The following is a 17,207-nucleotide window of genomic DNA, read 5'->3' as shown; positions in this document are numbered from 1 at the left end:
CAGTGCAAGTTGTGAGAGACAGTAACAATAGATTATATTATCTGTCTAAAAAGATTTTAATCACCTGAGAACTTGTTGCAGACACTTCATTCCAGCTATAGTTGTTTTCTTCTGTCCCTATATAGTGCCAAGACTGTGTGGACAGCTTTAGCTCAGTGCAATCTCCTGCTTTGCTTGTGAGCAGTTGCTTTGTCTTTGGGCTGGAGACAGGGACCTTGAATTCATAACTGGCCAGGTATTCCAGATCCTTTTTGTTTAATGTTTTTTGTGGGGGTTTTGTTTGTTTGGGTTGTTTGTTTTTGTTGTTGTTGTTATTTTGTGGGATTTTGGGTTTTGTTTTTTTGGTTGGTTGGGGTTTTTGTTTGGTTGGTTTTTTGTTTTTTGTTTTTTGTTTTTTTGTTTGTTTGTTTGTTTGTTTGTTTTGTTTTTAATGGCAAAAATCTCCCATTTCGTGTAGGAAAGTACCCAAGGAGCATCACTGAGGTGAATTCAGGCAGAATAGTTTCACTCTCTGATAATGAACAAAAAGCTAAACTAAGCCACCTTTCAAATCCTTTTTTTTTCTTAATCTAAGTGCAATGTCATTCAATTAATACAGTGAAGGTAAACTGTGCATTGTGATATTCTGTACAGATTCAGAAGTGTTGGATGCCACAGAGGTCAAGGGAAACAAGGATGGGACAGGCCTGTCTGTGTTGGTTATGACAGTTCTGCACACAAATAGCATGATAAGAATATGCCCAGTGGACAATAATGCAAACTAAACTGCCTTGAGATATACCTAGTACAGCTTTCCATTTAGCATATCTTGTTGATTGAATCCAAAGCAATTCCTCAGAGGAAAGCAAGTGTAGAACACAAGACCATAAAGCTCCAAGTCCTTTCACAGAGCTGTAGCCAAAGAATTGCAGAGAAAACTTGTGCATCCTGAAAGAAGCACTGAGAAAGGCTGCTGGGAGACTTGTCACCCTGTTTCTTGCCTCCTTGTTCTGCACCTGAATGGCTGCATATCAGGATGTCTTCCACACAGGCAGACTTCAGATACTTACACTTGAAAACCATGCTGAACTCTTAAAATTGTGGCTTTCAGTCAACATCTGTATTTTGGATCTCAGGATATCTTCCTGAGGCATCTGCCTTCAAAGGAGCAGCTCCCCCCAGCCTGGCCACCGGAGGGGCACAGCTCTGTCAGGCAGCTCTGAGAACAGAGATGCTCTTGGATGCACAGCAGAGCACAGCCCTTATCTCTGCAGTGCATGATCCTGCTTAGAGCTCGTGGTACACCTCCTTCCTCAAGTCCTGGAGGCTGTACCACATACAGATGTAGGATTTCAGGCCTACACTTTGAGTCCTGCTCAAACTGACTCTTGGAATCCTGATGACCCTTCAGTTTTTTAAATTAAGAATGTTGGACTTCTTTCCATCATAGCTAAAACAATCAGCATCTAGGGTGAGGAAGAGAACCTATGCAGAATGAATAAGAGTAGTTAAACAGGAGAACAGAGCCACCCACTATAAATATGTCCTATTGTCTGTGTCCTAGTCCCACAGTGAGCTGTACCCAGCAATGCAAAGGATCAGGAGCTCATTTAGCACTTGTCATACCCCAAGGATGACTCAGTCAATGACTTAACTAATCTGGCACAATGCAATGCCAAGTTTGATCAGACTATTTCAGTGGTTCAGCATTACAGAAAAGAACTAAAGACTAAAAGTGATGTTGACTCAGCCATTTGGCTCTTGCCAGTGAACGTTAGTGATTTTTGGTCTGCTCGGATTTCAATTCTAATGAAAATCCATTTAGACAAAGCAATTTACATGCATTTCTCATTTCCATATGAGGTTTGAAGCCTTTGCCACATTGCTACCAAGAAAGGCAGTTCAGAATGCAGTCATTTGCCTCTGCTTTCTTACCATACACAAATGATTTTGTCTCACATAATTGCTTGATATCAAGACTCAGTGGATATATTTTGACACATGACAGAAGATAATGGAATTTCCCAGGTATCTGGGAGAAACAGAATATTCTATTAGGAAGAAGAGGATTTTTTTCCTTGGATTGATTAAAAATTTTAGCTGGTACATCAAGAATGTTTCATCTCCCCTGATAAATCAAAAATTGCCCAGTCATAGCTGGTAGCAAGTAACAGGCTATTAGCTCCAAGACTTTAAGGAAAAATTCCAGCTGTATTGAAGTCAGTGGTAGAACACACACTGATTTTCATGAGGTGAGAATGTCAAAAGCAGTAAGAGCCAAACAAACACTTCAGCACTTAAATGCAGATTTCATGGGCCACAGTGAAAAAAAAACCAGGCATCTAAACTGAATTTGGGCTGCAGGTATTTGTGACATCATCAGTGCCTAAAGGTTCACTAGAAACTGGGTATTTATAGAAAAGTGAAGCAAAGACTCCCCAGGATGCAGTCCTGGCTGCCTTTGTGTGGGGCTGAGCTCAGCCAGGCCTGGTCTCCCTCAGTCAAAAGGGATCAAACTCATGTGATCCCAAAGACAGCACTGCCTTTGTACACACCAGCTGGTCATACTGGGACACTCACTGCCTCTCCTTTTTATGACCTATTGCTAGAGAGAAAAAGACAAAATTCAAGTTTGTGTATGTTGGACAGGGACAGATGAGAAATAAGCTGGACATAGCAAGTCTAATGCAGCAATTGGGAACTGCAGAGAGAGACCTCAGGTTTAGTTCCTGAGGTCTCTACAGAGTTATTCCTGGCTTTTGTATTAGATTCTAGATGAACTAAAGCATTTCTCTCACTTTGAGGATAGGAAATGAAGACCCTGAAAAGTTACAGAAACTTATCTCAGACCCAATGTTAAAGCAAAATGAGCTAATGGGAGCCTCAGACGCAGTATTTCTCACTGGCTGGACTTAAGTAGGGTAACATTGCCAGTGCTATTGCAGTTTGCTCAAAAATATGTTTCTGAACTATTTACTTGAGACTAAAGAACTGATAGCTGGGCTTAGGGACCTTTTGCAGATGTATTCCCTTTCCTTTACAGCCTTCCCAGATAGGTATGGTCTTTCACAGAGCAAGCACTCAGCTGCTATGATGATGGGCAAAGGAGTAAAGCTCCAAGATAGGGAGATGAATGCTGGAGGAGCAACCTCTGCCTTTTATTTAAGTAATTATAGTCCTATCTTTATCCTGGCACTTCTCACAGAGCTTACATTTACAAAATTAAATTGCCTATGAGGCTGGACACTTTCAGCAAGCCATTTAAAACTGCAGCTCTGAGACAGCTGAGTGTCTGGGTGGTGCTGGGCAAACCTAGGTGAGATTTTGAGGTTTTTACTTGGGGGTCTTAAGGGATTTGGCTAAATATATGTTTGCCCAAATACATGTTTCTTGTTCACTTGAGAGTATTTATAAATTGAAAATAAACATCTTTGGATTCTGAAAGATAAAGTAAATGTAGTCTTACATTTCTTCTTCTTCTTATAGTGTAAAACACAGCCTTGTTGTGAAAGGTCTGTTGTCAGGATTCTTCTATGCTTAGAGCAGTTTTTGATGGCAGCATCCCCAAAACCTTTTTGCCTTACTACCAGGCTACACAGGAATTTTGGGGAAGAAGGAGAAGCTGAAGCAACCTTTTCTCTCTGCTTTTCAATGCTCAAGGTGTCTACTGGTGGCTACAGATTTGGGATGTCTTCCAAAACAAAAAAGAGAGGGCTGTTCCTAGATCAATGACAAGATCATGCTTTACTGAAAATGAAACAATAAAGAGGAGAATGGGGCCCACTGCATTGCATCCGGTCACCTTTTGGATGGGAGTGATTCCCATAGCCACTGAACTGCTCCACTGAAGATGGTCTCTGAATATTGCCAGCAATTTCCCATCTTACATTGAATCAGGCATTTTGAATGCAATACATGAAATAAGAGCAAGAGAATCAAAAGGAAAGAAGGCAGAGAAGGGGAAAAAGTGAATTCTTCTAGATGGGCAGCTATCAACACAGAGGCAAAAAAAGAATGATGCTCAGTTCTTTGTAACCTTTTATATCTATATTAAAAATCTCAGAACTTTGCCCCAAAAAGATACAATTTGAAATACTGCAGGAATATCACATCAGAAGTGTGTTTCCTATTTTAAAAAGAATCACAGGGACTGCAAAGGCTGTGTTCTTCATGAGCAAATTATACAGCTAGAGCAGTTTAATCCTGTTGGGTAGGATTTGGGTCACATAATATGATGCCTAAATATGGGTTTCTGTGTGTTCACATGAAGGATCTAAACTTCACTTGTCACCAGTAAAGTTCTGATGTAAAGCCAAGTCAATACAGGCTAAAGAACTGTTCAATCACCTTGTGTTTGGGACCGACCTAGTCCTCCACAACTCTGATGAGGATTTGGAGCCATGGCATTGGAAACAAATTAGTACTAACTATTCTCTATGAAAATGTTTCATTTAGGTGTCTGGCCATCTGCAATTTTCCAGGACACTTAGGTACATAGAGAAATTAACATTTCAACTTTTGGTCTCAGTTCAAGGTGGAAAAGTACCATTGAAATATCAGAATTATTTACAAAGCATCAACCAAAATGTCTGCCTGCTTTTCTTCTCAAGTCATCTGTGGGCTGCATTTGTTCTTCTTGGCAAACTTGTTATAAGACTTGAGGGATACCAGCCCAGACGACTTTAACACAGCTTCTGTTGGTTCGCTGAGGGTAAAACTAGGGAGATTTGGAAGCACCTGACTGATCTGTGGCTGAGGAAATATATGCTGTTCAGCTATGTCCATATTAACCCACTTTGAATGTCAGCCTGGGCTGCGTTAATTGGTGGAGTCCATTGTGCAAGCATTTGTCCTCTAGCTGGGAGAAAACACATTAAAGGTACAGATCAGTTAAGCCCCTGTGTGAAGTTCCTAATGAGAATAAAAGTGTGCAGACTATATTCCGTTTCATATAATTACCAGTTATTTGAACTCTCAAGTGTCCTTTGACTGCTTCCATCTAAATTTAGTTTTAAAGACCCCCCAAAACAACAAAAACCCAAAAAAATCCCTCCTTAATTTGTCCAAAATGTTTGGTCTCTACTTAATTGCCTTCAAATCCTGTCAATTAAAATTTATAATGGAGAAAACCTGTTAATAGTAAAATGAATCCCCTTGCATTCCCAAAGTGTGCGATAAGTCTTCTCACCCAATTGTAATAAAATTTGTTGTGGCATAGTTTTTGGGATCAATACAGCAGACCGCTGTCAATCAAAGAATTTTCTACTTACTTAAAAGTTAACAGACTTTTAGTGTCTTTGTGCTGCACTGAGGACAGTCTGAGTTACCACAGAAGATTAAATCTTTAATTTTACATTACTTCAGCCATCTCTATAGAACAAAGTAGGCTTTACCTGTTGAATATGAGGCTTATGTGAGCTGAAGTGCTCTTGAGACATTAAGAGGCAGTCTTGAACAGTCTCTGAGATTTAAGCTGAGGGGAATTCTAAAGGGATTACTGCAGCATTTTACATAAAACGAGAAATAAAAACAGACTTGAGCAATGCATGATCATAAACGCATTCCTGCTGTGATCAAGAGTTCTGTTCCCATTGCTGTTCTAAGACTAAAGCAGGAAGAACTGTCAAAGGGCAACCATACTTGTAAGGATTTGTACAAGTCAATTTATAATGAAATTAAGGGGCTGAGTAGTTTTGAAAGATTTGTTAAAAAGGGAGATACTTTTCATAGTCTCTCCAGCCCAGAGGTGAGAAACACAAGCATTTTTGGAATATTGTTTTGCAGAGGAGGCAGGCTACTTTCCAAGGACAGACATGGCTAAAATCTCATACACAAAAAAGCAATTTTAGCAAAAAATCACAACATTTTTTAACTATTAGTAACACTTTTCTAAAGAAAACAGAGGTAAACAAATTATGAAGAAATGATTCAGAAATAAATACCAAGTGACTTATGTCTACCCTTACATGCTTAGTTTATGAAGAAAATAAGAAGCAGTAAGTGTGCTCTTTCTAGCTGTGATTCACCTTTCCTCCACCTTTACTACAGCTCCATTTATTGCTGTAATGGTGGAAAAAGGCTTCTGTACTGCCTGTACTGAAAAAGAAATCTGTCTGTGTTTGTGTAAATGTGTGAAACATGCACATAAAACACAGTATACTTAATGTTTTAATGGAGAAATTAGGATAGAGCACCAGCAGCTGTCAGCAAATAGAATTAGTTTCTTGTCACACACTCACTAGCAAAGAAAGATATTTCTTCTTTGTGACTGCAAATTCTTAGGAGGTGAAAGCTGGGGTGTTGTTCCCTGTGGAGATTGTACCTTGGCAGGCATCACATCTACAGATCCTCTTGGTCTTCAGGAGAAAAAGCATCCTGGGTTACAGATGAGCAAATTTCCCAGCGGTCTGAGCCACAGATATCAACCATCACATGAACCAAAGACACAAAATTGTATCACCTCTGTATCTTTGAGCATGAAGACAGAGCTTCAGAGAAGTCCCTCAGTTGAAGAGAAGCTCAAGCTTCTCAACCTCCATTGCTTTCCTGCAAAGAAACAAGCGTAAATATCAAATTGTGCATTTGGTTGTGACAGACAGATATCTATTAGAAACTTCATTAAAAACACAAAACAGCTTAAATTTGTGGAGAAGAGATAAATCTATGAAATTTACTTTGTAAAACTGGTCTGAGTGAAAGTTAAATTTGTCCATCGTTAGACAATGTGATTATTAAATCTCAGCAAAAATTTACTTGGGGAAATACCATGGAGAGATTTCCATCTCTATTTATATGACTAAAGGAATGAAATCCCTCTGTGGAGATCTCTTCTGTTCAATTAGAAGCAGCATGAAAGGAAATAAGGATCACAGAAAAGAAGTATTTGATAATTGTCATACGATAAAATATGAAATATGAGTGGAGATCAAGCACGCATTGTGAACCATGTGCATAATTATCATAAACTTTTATGCTGCATCTTGGTCTTTATTACAGCCTCACCATATAAAATACAGATCAGCATCAATTAGAGTAATTTAAAAACAGAAGGTTACCTTTAATGTAGTTTCTCAACTATGCAGTATGCTACATGGATAAATGCATTATTATTTTTTTATTATTTTTATTATTATTATTATTATTATTAATGCTTTATGTTTATGCTGTATATGGTTATCCCAAACTATATTCTATTTCCTATAATTAGCAGTTTCTTCCCTGTTCTCTGAACTCCTCTGCCTTTTCCAAGATTTCTGGTCATTTTAATCAAAAGAAAGGGATGAAAATTCTGAATGTTTGTTCCCAAACTTTATTGAATGATTATCTTACCTTTGAGCAATGGCTACTAAAAAGTTATTTCCTATTTCTCAGTCATGGCACCTTTCAGAAAGTGCAAGGATTTACCCCCTGAGGAAATGCAAACATATAAATATTCGACATCTGTAAATATTTAAAAAGAACTAGGATATTCCACAGCAGTGAGGAGAACATACCTGAAAGCTCCTGAGAGCAGTAAGCACCCAATGAATTTAGTTGGTGATTCTGACATTCTGTTGTAAAGTCATCCTGCTGTGAGCTGAAGATTAGATAGCCTAGTCTGGGTTGTGTTTATTTTGTTATGTTGAAAAAGATATCTCAGTTGATTAAAATATTTTTTATAGATTAAAGACATTTTTGTCATTTTTAATGACTTACTACTAGTACTTTATAAAAAGTATTTGAGATTATGTTGACATATGCTTTAAAACAAGAAAAGCTCAAGTGGTATTTAATGGATAACTTATTACAAAGAAGGAATTCTCTAGACCTGCTTTAATTCACATTGTTTGGATGGAGCACCTTTTTCACACGATAAAGCACTATGGGTACAGCTAAGGAAGACTCGTGCGGCCAGAGAGCAAATCAAAGTCCCCTGCAAACAGGGAAGGGCTCCAGTGCTGTTGTACATTCGAGGGAGATCAGAAATGCTGGGCTGTGTCATGTACATCACATTCCACAGAAACCACCCCAAGGCCCTGAGGAGCCTGGTGGAGCCACATGGACGTCAGTAATGTCAGCCTCGTCTTCATTCCCCACCGATGTCCTTGTCAGTCAGGGAGCAGAAGTGGAATCATGGCCTCAGGGAAAGAGGTCCTTTCCTGGCTCTGAGTGTGTGTGGTCTCCATGGACAGGACAGACAGAGAGGAGTTCTCAGAGGGTTCCTTCTGTCAGAGCTGCTTCTCCCTGTCAAGGAGTGCAACCACAAAAATGAGCTTGTGCATAAAGGCCATGATTGACATCTTCCTCAACATTAGTTAGGTTGCCTTTCAGTGGTCATGTGGCCCTGTCATTCTTGTATATCTGGCTACATGATGGGCCCAAAATATTCTGCTTGGTGCAGTTAGGAGTCTATTTGGGCAGGTGGTAGTTGTGAGCTCTAACTCCTCAGTCTAATACATATCCATAGACCATCTTCCAAGCTTCTGGGCAGGGACATTAATTTTTAAATGAAAATTCAAAAGGAGTGATTGTATTTGCATTCTTTAAAAAGTATAAGGGCCACAGCTGTTGGTGATTCTTCACTTTTCATTTATTGTATACAATTATGACATTTATTGATGGTTGGATTGTCATCATGATGTGCCTCCTAATAGGAGGACATTCAGCAATTTGTTCTGTGACTCCATGGACATCTATGACACCCCTGCATTCTTTAATACAAGTCTGTGGAGCTGCTGATTCCTCTGCTGTTTAACAAGCAAAGTTATACATGATTAATTAAGAGCAATGCAAAAGTTGGCAGTGACGACAACTACATTTCTTTGGGCTGGGCAAAATGTTGTTTGCACTCATTAGGCATTCTTTAAATGCCGTGCTGGGTCTCCAGAGCTTAGATGTTAAGATCTAGAAATGCTTAAATTTCTATACCAAGTGACTTCCACACAAACCTGAGTACCTCACTGTGGAAACACAGACACTCTGCAGTTTGCATGTGGATAGCAGGTAAGGGCAGGGTTCCTGTCTTGAGAAGGGTCTGAAGCAGTTCTGAATGGACTAAGGCAGCTAGACTCAGACTCAGCTCAATTTTATGTACCACAATGAGCTCTCAGGAACTCACATTGAATGTTTTGGACACAATGACACTGAAAAACTCCAGTGGAGTGGGGCTGAACTACAGCTTTAAACACCAAGAATACTTAAATATCCAAATCAAAATATTTTTATAACTTTTCCAGATCTGTCCAGATCATTCCAGATCTGTCTCCAAAATAAAAAGTGGTGCTTTGCCAGACCTAGTTTAGATGAGACCTAGCTGGGAGGAATCTCAGTTGGCCTGTCATTTGGGATTTGAGTCTCACAACTCAGCACATCATACTGCAATGTAGCAACTTTAAATCAGAGCTTTCCCACAGGAACAATGCCCAGTGAAAAGCAAACAAAGAAGAAAACCAATAAAACCTTAATCTTTTAGTACATACATTCAATTCCAAGAGAAACTGAGACAGCAAAAGCTCTACTTTTTACTCTAGTATATTTTCATTAATGTTTAGGGGTTACTTCAAAGTCATGGAGGTAATAGAAATATGCCTGAAAAAGAATTTTCACTGCCACTGAATAGCCTGATTCTAATATCAATTGTAATTAAAACAACATTAGAAGGTCAGGGTCTTAGTCAATTTTTCCTCTTAATATTTGTTCTCTTTTTTATTAGATGGTTGCTTCATGAAGTGGTCTTCAAACTTGACTTCATCTCTTGGTTAATTTTAAATACCAGAAACTGGAACAACATGCAGGCAACAATGACTTAAACCACAGCTGTCCAAAATCATGTTCAAAATGTTAAATCTAGGATTGATAAGATCTTGTATATTCTTTTGACATGCTGCTAAATCCTAAATAATCTAAAAAACCTTAAACTGAACCTGAACCTGAACTTCATCCTGTCCTTCTGTGGCCCTAGTCACAGAATACGTCAGAGGTCTGAGAAAGCTGCAGGGATCCCTTGTTGTGATCTTGGGATGGTGGCAAAATGTATAATCTGTGAGACCTGATTAACTCAATGCACATGCAGCTTTGTAAAGCCAAAGCTTTACATATTTCTGGGATTCCCCCATGTCCCCACTCTTCAGGAGTCTTCTTTCCTCTCTCTGTTTCCATACTTACAGAAACACTGCCAGGTCTCCCAGCCAGAGAGGTCAGGAAGGTTTTTGGTCTCTGACACCCTCCTGTGAGGATTGTCATGAGGGGGTGTCTGACATCCCCATTGACAAATCTTTTCAACAGCTCACACAGACTACATTGCCCTTGTCATCCAATGAAGCCAGTTTTCCTTTAAAAATCGGCACCAGCTCCCATCAATTTGCATTATTTCATTACTCACCACAAAGAAGGCTTCCGGCAAGGTGCTTCAACAATCACTAGATAATGGTTGAGAAGCATAAATAATCATTTAAAAACTTCTGGGACTTTAATCAGCCATCAGGCCATTTAGGCAGGATTTTAATGCTGCCTGGTAGGAGAGCGTGCATAATGGGGCCTCTTCAGAGGCATTTTTCACAACAGATTACTCAGCATATAGCAAGGGATATATTCAGAATTAAGGTGTCTGAGCCAAAAGAACTGGGCAGGAACGGGCAAGCTCCACCAATTCATGCAGATAAACTCGGTAAGCATGGCTTTGTTTGCGGGCAACCTCGCAGGCATTGCTCCTGTGTCACGACAGCTTTGCTTGCACGGGAGCACCAGCCCAGAGAGCCCATCTGTGAATTACCCAGCACAGAGACGAGCCCAGCAGAGCCCTGGAGGGCTGCAGGATTTAGCAGAAGGTATGGAAGGAGTTGCATTGTGCTCCCATGTGTTAGTAAAAGCCAGACAGACTATGCCACCTTGCAAACAGTATAGCTTACCTCTGTAAAGAGACTAAAAAGTGCTCCCCTTCCCATCCAATAAATAAGGAAACTGAGGCAGAGATCGTTGAATTGCTGCTAGGACCCAGCACTGCTTTAGCAAACCAAGATTTAGATTCAACTCCTCAAAACAGCTGGAAAACTCTAGCAAAGCCTCAATTATTTATTTAAACTGCCCTTTAAATCCATGGGTTACATAGTCTTAAAATAAGAGATTTGAACAAAATCAGTTAAATTGCACTAAGAAACCCCTCTCAAGCATCACCTTGTTGTGTGCACAGAGCACTGTGCCAGAATGAGACAATACACTAAAAGACAGAGACCTGGTTTACCTCTCCAAAGGGCTATCTTAAACAACAGCAGTCTTAGGGTCCTTTCTTGACAAAGGAATATAACCTTGGAAGATATTTTTGGTGCCTAAACAAGATATATATATAGATATATAGATGATATATAGATATATAGATATATATAGATATATAGATATATAGATATGTGTGTGTGTGTGTGTGTCACTTTGCAGTTAAAAGAGGTTTCAGATTCTGAGTCATGAACAAGCTGTTGACAATTTCACCTTGAAAAATTTCTTTTTTCCTTGCTTGCAGCACATCAGTCTCTTTCCCTGCTCTTTGGTTACCAGTTGTTCTTCACACATCCACAGGAAGGTCTGAGACTGCCTGTTGGCTTCTCTCAGAGGAATGTCCTGAATGGAGTTTGCTGTCAACACAGCTTTCAAGACAAAGAAGGTAAATCTTTAAAAATGTAAACTGGAGCACGGTGCCTAACTCTGCTGAATTGTTAGTGGGAGCAAGACACATTACTGCCATTTCTGCTTTTAAAAATCATCCTGAGAGTTATTTATCAGATTAAGGTTTTAACACCAAAAAGGAGTGTGACTCTTGACACAATTCAGCCATTCAAATCATCAGGAAGGAGGAAGAGCTTGAGTTTTGCACTTGAATTATCCTCAAGAAATGTTCATGGCTAATAAAAATACTTGTGGAGTCTGTGTTTAAATCTACATCCAACACTAGGCAAATATTTTCGTGCTGTAACTTAACTCGACATAAATCAGGGCTCTTGTCAATTAATTGTTTGATTAATCAGTGAATCAATTGTTCAGTTCCAAAATAGTGGTAGGAGCTCTGGGAGAAACATCACAGCATTAAAATTGTGGCAGACCAGAAGAAAAAAGATGGAAAACCACAAATTTCCTGGCAGATGTAAAGGAAGATGCAAACTCTTGTTACTGGAGATTCACTACGACCAGTATTAAAGGCAGGACTATCATGGAGATACATTTGGAATAATGCAAGTTTTAATGTTTCATAAGCACTTATATGGCAGGTCAGTCAAAGATGAGACAAGAGACCAATATCTGTATAAGTATTCCTGGAATTCTTTTAGAAATATTTAGTATGATGTTTAAAGGGAACAGGAGTATCCAAATCTCTAGGGCAGTGCTGAAAATTTCAGCCCCATATAATGCCACCTACTACAGGCAGAAAAGCAGCAGAATCACAGAGTCTTTGAGGAACATAAAAGTTCCTTCTGGCCTTGGAGTTTTCCATGCTCTGATGAGTTAATCAAAGCTATGTGCCTAAACTTTGGAATAAATGTAGAAGAGAATGTCTCAGTAAATTCTATTTGGCAATGCAGGTCACAGATTTCGAGGTGTAACTCAGTAAGTACTAAAGACAAAGAAAACAGAACAGACATCCCTTTGCATATTGCTAAAAAATGTGGACAGATGTGCAGACACCAAGGTTTGTAAGAAAGCTCAGACAGCCACTATTTTCCAGGTGTTGCTCTTGATGACAGCAATGGGGTCCCAAGGGAAGAAGCAATGTTCCTAGACATACTGGAGGACTGTTTCCTTACAAGGTTTGTTTAGCAATCAACAAGAACAGACATTGTTTTCACTGTGTCCTAGGAAGTGAGCCAGGTATAATAAATAAGTAAGGAGTTGGTAAACATCCAGGGTCTCCTGTTCACAGTATCATCAAAAAAACTCCTGAGGATATGTGCAGAAGTCAGCCGCACAGAAATATTGGCAATGTGGGAACAAAGAGCAAGGTAAAGAAAGTTGACTGATATTGCCAGAAGAAACATCTTGTAAAAGTGGAAGACATAAAAGAGAAAGTTAGAAGTGATTGCATTTCATCAAATAAAAGCAATGTTACTTTTTACATGCAACATAAGGAGCAAATTCTAAACAAATTTGTAAAAAAAAAATCGTTTTTATGCATGCAAGTTTTGACTTGTTTACAAGCATTAGGTAAATATGGCTGCACATCCAGAACTCAAACATAGGCTTGGGGCTAATGTACAATCTTTTTTAGGTGTCTCATATAATGACTAATGACAAGGTCAGTAGTTCAATTTGCACCAATCTGTATATATCATACAAGAAGAGTGCAACCCTTTACCCCTGTGTGAGAAAGTAATTGCATTTTCTCACTAACTAAAGCAAATTCTGGTATCCTCCTTGTCTTGATATACCTGGCTTTTGTTCCAAGTTCTTTGAAATTGCTGGGGTCTTGCTCTATTATGGCTATGGGATGATTGTGCAGTATGGAAGAAAGGAGTTGTCTTTTCCATATTCAAGCTCGTTCTAATTTGATCCTCCTTTCCTCCTGACTGGAATGGAGTAGGTATCTGTATTTATTTTGTCTCTTCCAGTCTGCTAGTCAACAGACCTGTCATGTTATTCTTTACCTACTTTCCCTCTAAACTAATTTCTCATCATACACATATCAAACAAAAGTGTTCCTTGCTCCCACTCATCTTGTTTGTCTTTCTTTGAACTGCCTTACTTCTGGTGTGAATCAGTGGTGAGACAAAGAGATTTATTTCATCTAACCTTAAATATGTAGAAGTTAGACCTGATCTAGTCTCATTTAATCCTGGCAAATTCTCTAGTCTATGAAGAAAAACAAGCATCTCAAGAGGGCAACATTTTCATATCTGTTTCAGAAAGATTAGACATCTTTAGTTCTGATGTATTGAACAACTAGCACTGCTGTAAATGTATGAAGGCCAATGTTAGTTCTTTAAATGTCTGAAAGAGAAGGTGAATGAAAGACTTCTTCCTCATGAGTAAACCACCCTTGTCTTTCTGTGTGGTCAAAGGAGATCTAGTGGCCAATGTCCATGAAAGTTTTAGTTCAACTTTTCCTCCTCATGCAAAAAGACCAGATCAACCGTGGCCAGAGTTCTAGCATGGAAACATCTGCTTAGGATCAACCACAACAGTGGAAGAAACAGCCCATTGACAGTGGTGAGGATCTCAACAGTAGGATGAGTGGTGGGATTGACAGTGGTGAGGATACAACAATAAAGAATTAAGCTAAGTTATTGCAGAACAGAGCCATCAGATTTCCAGTGGCATTGGCCAGAAAATGTGGAGGATTCATTTTACATTTTCAACCAGTTCTGTTCTCGTGTTACTTTTTTGAACTGTTCTCTATAACTTCTTACATTTCGTTTGCTGTGGCTTTGACCCTGCTGTCTACTGGCATTTTATACTGAAGAACTCAGTCTGACAACCAGATCTGTTTCTTTAGCTATTGCCATTAATTCAAAACCATTCAAAATGTGACTACAGCTGCACACAGTAGCCTGCTAAACAGTTATGCATGGCCTGGGGCAGACTGGCAATTTATTTGGCACCCTTAGAGAAAAAAAATGGAGCACTTTTACCATCTTTAATTGGAGGTAAGTTATTCTTTGTAGAAGTACATATTGTAGAAGGAACGGGGAATACCATGAGTACCAGTAATACCTTGCATAACAGCAAAAAGTTAAAAGGGAACTTGTTTTTGAGGGCTCCCATAGCAATAGCCTTTGCATCACATGAGCAAGCCCCTCAGCCATCTGAAAATAAACCATGTTTAATTGACTGGATAAGCAGATCACAAACGTTAAAGCCAGGAATGCCCCTTCAACTGTAACTTTGAACTGTAACTCGCACACCCTTTGGCAAAGCCTTTACACAGAAACGTGTACATCCCTTGGCTATAACAGTAATTTTGGCTGCAACAGTAACATGCACACCCTTTGGCAAAGATCTTGCACAGAGAAGGAAAATTTTTTTTTGAAAAGTGGAGCGTTTCCCAGTTAAACCCTGGCTGTAAAACACCCTCATTTTATTATTGCAAGAGTATCTTTGAAAATATTTGTCATCCCACTACAGTGAAAAAGTACTGTGGACAATGCACACCATCAGCAAAGAGAAAAAGAAGCATTTTAGGATTCTTTTGGTTTGCAAACCAAATTCAGTTCTCAGATATGCCCATGAGGATCTATAACAAGACCACGGAATTAATAGGAATTATTAAGTGCTTTCACATTGTTAAGTAGATCAGAATTGAACCATTAGATCATATTTATGCACAGGTACATATTTCACTCTAAAAGGAAGCAGTTATTTAAATTACCTACAGAAATTCTTTGCTTGACTCCTCTTTTATCTAAGCAAACTAAGATAATACCAAGAGGGCTTCCATGTAGCAAGTAAGCAAACCCTGAAGTAAAATTTTCAGAAGCGCAGAAACTTCTGTGCATGCTGTCATGGGTATAAATAATATTCACCACACACCTTTTGAAAGAAGAGCCACTGAAGTTGTGACAAGTGATGCTGAAATCTGTGGAAATTTCATGTTTGTGTGTGTATGTACATGGGTGTACATGGTTGTTCATTAGAAAATGTGTACATTGCTGCAGTGAGCCAGCCAATGAAACCAGCCAAAGGGCAGACTCTGACTTGGCTCAGCACTCATGAATGAAGATGAGCCAAGGAGGAGCAAAGGACATTGCCAACAATTTGGCACAGTTTCCTGGCAGTCAGTGATCACTTCAGGTATTTTTCTTTCAAGGTGTGTACAGGCACATCCAGTGACTCACCTGTATTTATATCCAGAGAGCCAAGACGGACCCATACCTTGGCCCTGAGCTGTACCATGTCCCATGTTTTTAGCCTGTCTTGTTCCTGTAAATTGAAGGCAAGAAGGGGAGCTGCCTGTTAAACTGTTCTCTCATAAAAGTGAAGCTGTTCAGCTGATTTAAAGACTACAAAACTGGATCTCCCTAATGCAGAATCCTTCTGCTACTTTGAGGTGGGGAGAGAGTCACCTGCCAATGGGACAAGGAACTTATTGTCCAGCTGTCCCTACAACATCCTTGCTCCATAAAACCTGCAGTGGCTTCACTCTTGTTGTCACATCGTTATCAGCCAGGGAAGGCTTTTCCTATGACTGGTCATCCATAGTAAGAACTCAGGGAGGTCAAGGACCTGATTCTGCTGTGAGTAGCCATGAACTTGAGCCTTGTCTCCCCTGTGTCTGCTTGCCCACTGAAATTGTTGGGATTTCAGTATATTTGATCTGCTCTTCATATTCTATTCTCCATTAAAATTTCCCTGTCATTCTCTTTCCTAGACTCCCTTTCAGTATGAACCTACAGAACTTTGACTGATGTAAAATAACTTACTCTCTGCCTAAAGTCACCTTGCCACCTGGAATCACAATATGGTCAAGGAGAAATGTGGTGAGCCATTATTTTTAATTTCTGCTTTATTTTGAGACATGCTTGACTGTCACTTTCTCTTGTCATTGCTAAAGGAAAACAGCTGACCAAATATGATGACAAACAGAATTGTAAAAGCCTAAGTAAAAGTATAGATTTGCTATAAGCCTTACTCAGCATACAGTGGAAAAGAACATTTTAAATTGTTGGACTGTTAAAGATGAAGGTACATTGCAAACCCTGAAGTCAGGATACCTTTGGGTTCTCATTGGGGCATCCTGGCAGCTCTTGGGTTTCACATGTTGCCTTAAAATGAGTGTACCTATCTGAATGACTCACACAGTCTAAATCTACAGGAATTTTTTAATCATCTGGGGAAATAAAGGTAAAATAACATATAGATTCATGGGGCAAAACAAGGTTAAAAAGAACTGAAGACCACTTCTCCCACTGAAATTAAAGAAAATCAATATAATCAAAGCAACCTGAGAGTTTCTGTGTCTGGGCACCAATCCCTCTAAAACCTTAAGAAATGGAACTTGGGAGTTTCATTCATGAAAAACTAAGAAATCAAGTATTTTTGAAAGAAATATATTGCTATCAGTCTGTATGTCTGTTTGCCCTCCAGGTATTAGGACTTCAAATCCATTGTTCAGTTTGCATGTGAAGGATCACCAAGCTGGACAGGAGCTATGAAGAAAGAGCCCCTTTGGATGAGTGAATTGTGTACTGAGAAAAGGTGTATTAGGTTCAGAAATGCATCTGCTTGAAAACAGTTCCTGGCTAATGGTGCTTGCACAGGGTTTGAATGAGGAT

Source organism: Anomalospiza imberbis, chromosome 1 (genome assembly GCF_031753505.1).
Source record: "Anomalospiza imberbis isolate Cuckoo-Finch-1a 21T00152 chromosome 1, ASM3175350v1, whole genome shotgun sequence".
Taxonomy (NCBI): Eukaryota; Metazoa; Chordata; class Aves; order Passeriformes; family Viduidae; genus Anomalospiza; species Anomalospiza imberbis.
Note: the sequence above shows the minus strand (reverse complement) of the source record.